The sequence below is a fragment of the Triturus cristatus genome, chromosome 6 (assembly GCF_964204655.1).
Source record: "Triturus cristatus chromosome 6, aTriCri1.1, whole genome shotgun sequence".
Classification (NCBI taxonomy): domain Eukaryota; kingdom Metazoa; phylum Chordata; class Amphibia; order Caudata; family Salamandridae; genus Triturus; species Triturus cristatus.
The window spans coordinates 389,119,106-389,127,178 of record NC_140589.1 but is presented as its reverse complement, the minus strand read 5'-3'; positions in this window follow the sequence as shown (position 1 = coordinate 389,127,178).

Sequence of the window (8,073 nt, the reverse complement as noted above, 5' to 3'; positions counted from 1 at the left end):
AAAGATGTCAGAAATGAGATAAGAGGGGGAGGAGCCTAGCGCTTGACCAAGATGGCCGCGTGAGCTTAGAGCTCCCGAGACCCTCGCGCCCTCCGTCGACTATCCTGTCTCTAATCCTGCTGGTATGCATGGCACCGTGTTGCTGAGTTGTCAGGGAGGCGATTGATGCTACCCGCGGTCGGATCGCCCATCGGGAACCGGACTTATGACTGGCGAAAGATTGCGGCCTAACTCCCGGAGATGCCAGGGGCTAGAGTTGGCAGGATGCCCGACTCCTAGTTGATCAACAACGGCCTGGTGAGGTGTGAACTGTCGGACGGAGGCCCTCGCTCTTTCACTTTCGATTTCGTTCCCTTTGTCTGCCCGGACACTGTAGAGCTCTGGGTGGCTTTATAACCCCAAGGACGCTCGGCGGGCTACTCTGGCAGCACAAGGCGGACCTGTTCACTCCTTATTCCTCTCTCTGAGAGGGAACGGTCTTCACTGCATTGGACTGCCTGGAGTCCATTATGTCGGGCAAAGCAGAAGGGGATCGGCTGAAGACTAAGTCCACCAGGCGGGGAACGTATTCCCAAGTCAACAGTATGGACCGCTACGCCCTCCTGAAGACATCGCCGAGTGGATCGAGCCAGGCGCCGGATGCCCAGAAGGAGGACTCGCCTGGGACACCGGAGCTCTCCCTGCAGGATGTCATGGGCGCGCTTGATGGGATGCAGACCTCGATGGGGAGGCAATTCGAGGCCCTGGCGCATAAGGTGGATGCCATCCTGGTGGATGTCAACTTGATCCGCTCGGACCTGGGCAAGACAAACGAACACGTTAAGGACCTGGACCACAAGACCACGGGCCTCACTGATGATGTTGCGGATTTGCAGAACGAGGTCCGGAAGCTGAGGGCCGAGAGTGACCTCGCCGCCCGCCGGCTGGAGGACTTCGAGAGCCGGTCCAGGCGCAACAACGTGCGCGTCATCGGGGTCCCGGAGTCCTCGGATGAGGCTTCGACGGACCTGCTTGTGGAAGATTTGGTCCTTAATCATCTGAAGCCTAAGGGCCTTGGAAAGTTTTTTGCGGTGGAAAGGGCCCATAGGGTGCCGGGCGGACGGCCCAAGGCGGGTGCCCCGCCGCGGCCGATTGTCGCCCGGCTCTTTCATTTTCGAGATCGGGACGCTATCCTGCAAGCTTCGAGGGTGACGGGCCCAGTCCCCTTCCAGAATGCGTCGGTGAATTTTTATCCGGACTTCACCCAGCAGGTGCAGAGACAGAGACAGAGCTTCCTGGGGGTGAAGCGGAGACTTCGGGAACTGGACCTGAAGTATGCCATGCTTTTCCCCGCCAGACTACGGGTGGTGCATGAAGATCGGACATTCTTTTTTGACTCTCCTGTTATGGCCGACGAATGGCTGGACGCTTTGCCCCGGCGACGGACCGGGGACGACACAGCCGAGCATGGAGACAGTGGCCGGGATGGACAGGGCTGATATCTCAAAGCCGGCCTGACTTGATTTGACCATACTTGAAGATTTGAACAGAGTGCAGTAACTGTGGAGGGTTGCGGGAGGACGAGGGGTGCTCTTTTCCTCCCTTAGGGTACTTTTTGTAGATTTTTGTTTTTGTAGGGCGACAGGCACACTGCAAGTTGGGGGGGCTTTTTAAGCTGCAGCAGGGGTGCAGGGTGGGGGGAGTTATGGGGATTTTGAGTTTGTTGATGGGGGGTTTATTTCTGCAAGGCATGATGATTATCCTCAGGACTGTTCCATGGTGGCGCCTCGGGTGTGGGGTGGGCCTCTTTCCGTTTGAGGATGGGGGGTAGAGGCTTAAGTGTTATAAGCTGGAATGTTAATGGTTTGGGGGATCGCATCAAGAGGGGGATTGTTTTGCAATTTCTGAAACGTTCAATGCCAGACGTTGTCCTGCTGCAGGAGACGCATCTCATAGGCAATACGTGCTATGCCCTGAATAGGAAGGGGTATAAATTCATTGCACACTCGGGATTCTCTTCTGGGTCCAGGGGTGTGGGCATCCTCGTTAGAGCATCGTTGCCTTTTGAGGTGGACTCCACCATTGTTGACGATAGGGGGAGGTTTGTGGCGGTGGCGGGGCGGTGGGAAGGAAGGACTTTGGTTTTGGTTTCGGTTTATGTCCCGCCGGCCCTGCAGGCCTCCACATTTGCTGAACTGGGCAGGGCTTTGCTGACTCTCCCGGGGGGAATGCTGGTAGTGGGAGGGGATTTCAACGCTGTGGGTTCCGGACTGTTGGATAGATACCCGCCCAGGGACACAGGGGGGGCTCAGAAATGGCTTCCAGACTTCCTGGATACGTTTGGTCTGATAGACTGCTGGAGGCTCCGGCACCCCACACAGAGTCAATACACGTTTCACTCCGGGGCGCATGGTAGCCTCTCCAGGATTGACTACCTGCTCACTCTGGCCGCACATGCCTCGTTGATATCCGAGGCGAGGCACATGGCACGTGGTATCTCTGATCACTCGCCAGTGTGGATCCGGCTGGATCTAGGTCGGGAGGGAGGAGGGAGGGTGGCCCCCATCAACCCATGGTATTTCCGAGACCCCAAGATGCGCAGCGCCCTGGTAAAGAAGGTAGATAATTACTTTAAGGACAATCTGGGAACCGTGGACTCGGCGGTGTCGCTGTGGGAAGCCTTTAAGACCGTGCTTCGGGGGGAGGCCCTCTCCCTGGTGGTGGCTGCCAAGAATCGGAGGGATTGCGAGGTGCGGCAAGTGGAGGAGGAGATTGCGGCCCTTGAGGGGGATATGGAGGAGGATGTTACAGAGTCCTCATTGCATGAGCTTTGCCTGAAGCAGGCGGAGTATAGGGACCTGGTGACGAACGCCGCCAAGACCCTCAGCAGGGAACAACAGGGCCGCCTGTATGACGTTGGGGATAAGGCAGGGAAACTCCTGGCGTGGTTGGACAGGAAAGAACGGGTCAATAGAGTGGTGCCAGAGTTGATTGGAGAGGGGGGAGAGGCGATTGTGGAACCTGAGGGGATTGTGGAGTGTTTCGCGGAGTATTTTCATAGGGTTTATTCCTCTGTGTCGGACAGGCCGCCCGAGGACTCGTCTGATCTCCTCCGTGATATCGAGTTGCCCTGCCTCTCTGACATAGATAGGGACGATTTGGATGGTGACATCACGATTGACGAGGTGGCGGGGGCGATTCGCGCGTTGAACTCGGGTAAGGCCTCTGGACCGAACGGACTGCCGATCGACCTGTACAAATTGTTCCCGGATAGGGTCGCCCCTCACCTGCGCGCCATGTTTTTGGAGGCGCGGGGGGATGGGATCCTGCCGTTGGATCAGCGGCTGGCGTCGATCGTGGTCATACATAAAGAGGGTAAACCCCGAGATAGATGCGCCTCCTATCGGCCCATTTCACTCCTCAACGCTGAGCCGAAAATTCTGGCCAAACTTCTGGCTACCCGTTTGATTAGGGTACTTGGCGATTTGGTCCACCCGGATCAATCTGGCTTTATCCCGCACCGAAACACAGCATTGAACCTTAGGCGTCTACATGGCGTCATCGCCAGGGCGGGCACGCTGCGTGAACCGGCTGTTGTGGCATCTCTTGATGCCACGATGGCCTTTGACACGGTGGAGTGGGCATATTTATGGGCCGTGCTGGCCAAGTTTGGTTTCGGTCGCGGGTTTGTGAGTTGGGTTCGGTTGCTGTACGAGGGGCCACTAGCGAATGTTGTGGTGAATGGTCGGGCATCTACTCCGTTTCAGCTTGGTAGGGGTACTCGGCAGGGCTGCCCCCTGTCGCCTCTGTTGTTCGCCCTCGCCCTTGAACCGTTGGCTGCGTGGATACGTTGGCACCCGGATATACGGGGCCTTCGGTGGTCGCCTGATCACGAGGACCGTATTTCGCTTTATGCCGATGATATCCTGCTGTATCTTGCCTCACCTAAGAAGTCACTTATAGTGGTCTGTGACGTACTCGCATCGTTCGGTAGGAACTCGGGGCTTGTGATTAATTGGGGCAAATCGTACTTGTACGTTCTTAGTGGCGAGGTCCCACCGATCCCTAGAACATGTTCGATACAGGTTGCCCAGCAAGGTTTTGTGTATTTGGGGATTTTTATATCCATGGATCCTGCTGAGCGCTATGAGAGGAATCTGCTCCCCCCCTTGGTACGCTTGAGGCGAGATGTTGAAGGTTGGCGGAGGCTGCCGCTCTCCCTTGTTGGGCGTGCGGCCCTGTTCAAAATGATGTCTCTTCCCCGCTTCCTCTACGCCCTCCAGAACACCTTGGACTGGGTACCGGCCAAATACTTTCGGGAGGTCGAAGGCCTCCAAAGGACGTTGCTGTGGGATGGGCGGCCGCGAATAGCTATTTCAAAGTTGACGCTCCCATGGTACGATGGGGGCATTGCGCTCCCAGACATCCGACGGTACTATTGGGCCATGCAGCTGAGCGCGATCAACCATGGGTTTTATGGCCCTGCCCTCAGCCCTGGGTATGCCATGGATAGGTGGCTGCTGCGCGGCGGCAACTACTACAGGGCATTGTATTCGCGGTCCTTAGACTCGTCCCTCACGGGGCCCACAGGTGTGGCGGTGCGCGTATGGAAGATGGCGACCGACTCGCTGGGCTGGAAGGATAGGCTAACCCTCGCTACCCCATTGTTTGAATCGGAAAGATTGGGAAGACTCTGGCATACGAAGGGCTTTGATAAGTGGGATCTGATAGGTATATCCAAGGTGGGAGATGTGCTGCATAAGGGGAGGGTGAAGTCCTTCGAGGAGTTGCAGACTGAGTTTGAGCTAGGGCCCTCAGAGTATTTTAGGTATATCCAGCTGCGTCACGCCCTCCGATCAGTCCTCGTGGAGGGTGAGAAGGTGCCGGAGTCCTCTCCCCTTGAGGACCGAGTCCTTGATGGTCATATGCCCGAGAGCACGAATTCGCTCATATATAAGAAGTTGATAAACGTCCGGGCAGACTTGCTATTGGGGCTGAGAGAACAGTGGACCAGGGATGGCCTTGAGTTGGATAATGAGGACTGGCAGTCAGCGGTTTCTTCGCCTAAGGAGGTTGCGATCCCGTCGCGTCTGAGGCTGGTGCAGCTTAAAATACTGCACCGGGTGTATGTGACGGGGCCAAGGCTGGTCCACATGGGATTCTCGGAGGACGGCCTGTGCAGAAGGGGATGTGGTATGGTGGGTACTTTCCTGCACATCATTTGGGAATGTGGTGTCATTGTGGAGTTCTGGAGGAGAGTCCATGCAGTTATGGGGGAGGTGACGGGCATTGTGGTACAGCCGGAGGCGCGGTGCTGCCTCCTGAACGTCTGGGGGCCCACTGACCTCGATGAGGCGCAGACCCAATGGGTGACTCTGGGTAACATGGTAGCTAAAAGGGATATCGCGCGATTATGGGGCTCCTCGGGACCCCCTACACTGACCGCGTGGAAGGAGAACATGGATTGGAGCATGTTTAGGGAGAAGACGGTCTACTGCTCTAGAGGTCGCCCCCGGAAGTGGCATGCCATCTGGGGGCGGTGGAACCAATACAGGGGGGGAATATGTCTTGCCCCGGACCTGGAACCTCCCGAGGAACAGCTTTCCCCCTGACCTACTTTCCAGCACAGTTTGGTTTTAGTAACCGTTCTGGGCCTCTGCTGTTCCCCTTCTTCCTCCGCACACAGTCTTATACTTAGTAGATGAGTGGGGTCCGGCCTCCCCTGGGGGCTTTCGCCATGGGCTTTCAATGTTCTGCCTTGCTGGGGTTTGTTGTGTGTTTTTTCTGTGTTTATTTAAAATTGGACCTTTGCATTACTCTTTGAACTGTATTGGGGACACATCACTGTATCTAACTTGCAATGCTGCCGAACCTTCGGGCTGTCGGCTGAATAGCTGTGTCCTGAATTTCGAAATAAAGGTTTTCAAAAAAAAAAAAAAAAAAAAAAAGAAATGAGATAAGATGTATTTTATAAATTGCCAGCCTGATGTCTTACATAGCAACGTATTAGTTGTGCGGGTTATTCAGCTGTGCTCGATGGCTTACCTTTATGTGAGCTTCATACGTCCCAAAAAATGTGGGTCCTTATGACGTATGTCGCTGCAGTACACTGCTGCCGTTCAGTCGGTTGACTCTTGCTACTAACCCTGATGTCTCTAGGAAAATGAACATGTGTGTTTGTTACTACCTACTTGTCCTTTCGTTTCTAGTTACTGACAATCTGTTTTGTAGATGGTAGACCGTCATAGGGAGGATGGCTCTGTTATTTAGTTTAAACTACTAAAAACCGATTTATGAGTATATTCCGAAGGGACATTACCGTAGCGAGCGCGAGACTTGGCATACGGGAAACGCGTTCCTATTTTTGGCACTGAGATGTTAGCAAAGACGTAAAACTTTATGTCGGTAAATCTCATTCACCACGGGCCAGTAGTACAAGGAATAAGATTCTTTTTAGCGCTATGGTGTTGGCAAAGGTATAATGCTAGATGTTTGTGAGTCTTATTAGCGAGGTACGTCTTTCTTGTATGTGAAATAAAAGCTTACGCTTAGCACTAAATATCAAACGATAGAAACATTTGACAACGCTTGCCCGGTAGTCACAAAGTAGCGACCTCGCTAGTGCATCAACATCCTAGAATGCTTGTGGGTCTTATTAACGAAATGCGTCTTTATTGTATGTAGGGTAGGGGTTTACGCTTAGCACTAAGTATCAAACGATAGAAACATTTCACAACGCTTACCCGGTAACCGCAGAGTATCGACCTCGCTAGTACATCAGCTTCCGAGAATCAATCGGAGTATGTGATGTTAGCGCGGGTTTTGAATGTGTTACTGGATGGCGATAGGTCAGGAGGGGAGTCACGTGGTCCTAAGGACTCATACTGGTGATGATTGGTCTAGCGGGAGGTCACATGGTGTATTGCGCGATCGCAGCAGAAACACTTACAGTCCAATACGGAGTCTAGGTTGTTGACGGAGCCATATTGTAATGTGAAGCTGGCTATGGTATAAATACATCATATTACTTACTTTTAACGGATATGATGATTGTGGAGTCTTTAAGGGTGCCGAGAAACGGTAACCCAGCTGTTACAGGTATTTATGGAATGACCAAACAAGTTTGGTTATTTAGTGAAACATTTCATGGTTACAAGTTTAGATATAACTGCAGATTCATAGCAGATATACCGTTGGTAAACTCAAGCTTTTTAAGAGGATGTAGGTGTCCCAGTGTGTGTACTCAGCACACCACATAGGCGATATATGTAGGCAGATACATATATGAGTATATATGATATTGCTTATTGGGTCATCGCAGCTATTGAGCCATGGGTCATAGAGCTATTCAGGTGATATATGAGTTAGATGAGAAGCATGTCATACACGGTTGTTAGGGCTGAGTTAGGTATACAGGTACAATAGTACTAATGTAGATTTGATTAATGGCTTAGCCTTATATCTAGTAAACAAACTAGGTGACTAGCCATACAATTTCTTCATTAAGCCCTTGACGTACTGTGTCGAAGTAGAAAATCCAAAAGGATTCTCGTTCTTTCCTTATCTTCTCTGTGTCACGTCCCGCTTTCGGAGTGATTTTCTCCAATATCAGCCACCGAAGATCTGTCTCAGTGTGGTGCTGATCCAAGAAATGGTTTACCATTGGGGCTTGTCTTTTTCCCGTTTTAATTGCAGATTTATGTTCGGACAGTCTGGTTCTGAACTCTCTGCCTGTCTCACCTATGTAACCTAATCCACAGGGACAAAGTATCAAGTAGACTAGGTTGCTGCTTCTGCAATTGGTATGGCTTTTCAGTTTGGCTGTTTTAGAGCCATAGTTGCAGATTTGGGTAGTAATCGCTGAGGGGCACGCATGGCAATTACCACATTTGTGGTTGCCTAAGATGGGAGGGAGTCCATCGATAGTCCTCTGCTGTCCTTTACGTAACTGTGGCCTACTGTGAACCAATTTGTCTCTTAAGTTTGAATTTCTCCTGAATGCTACGATAGGGGGAGCTAGAGCACTGTCTTCTTCGCAGACATTAAGGATTTTCCAATTCCTATGTAGTACCCTCTGGATCTTATTGTTCAAAC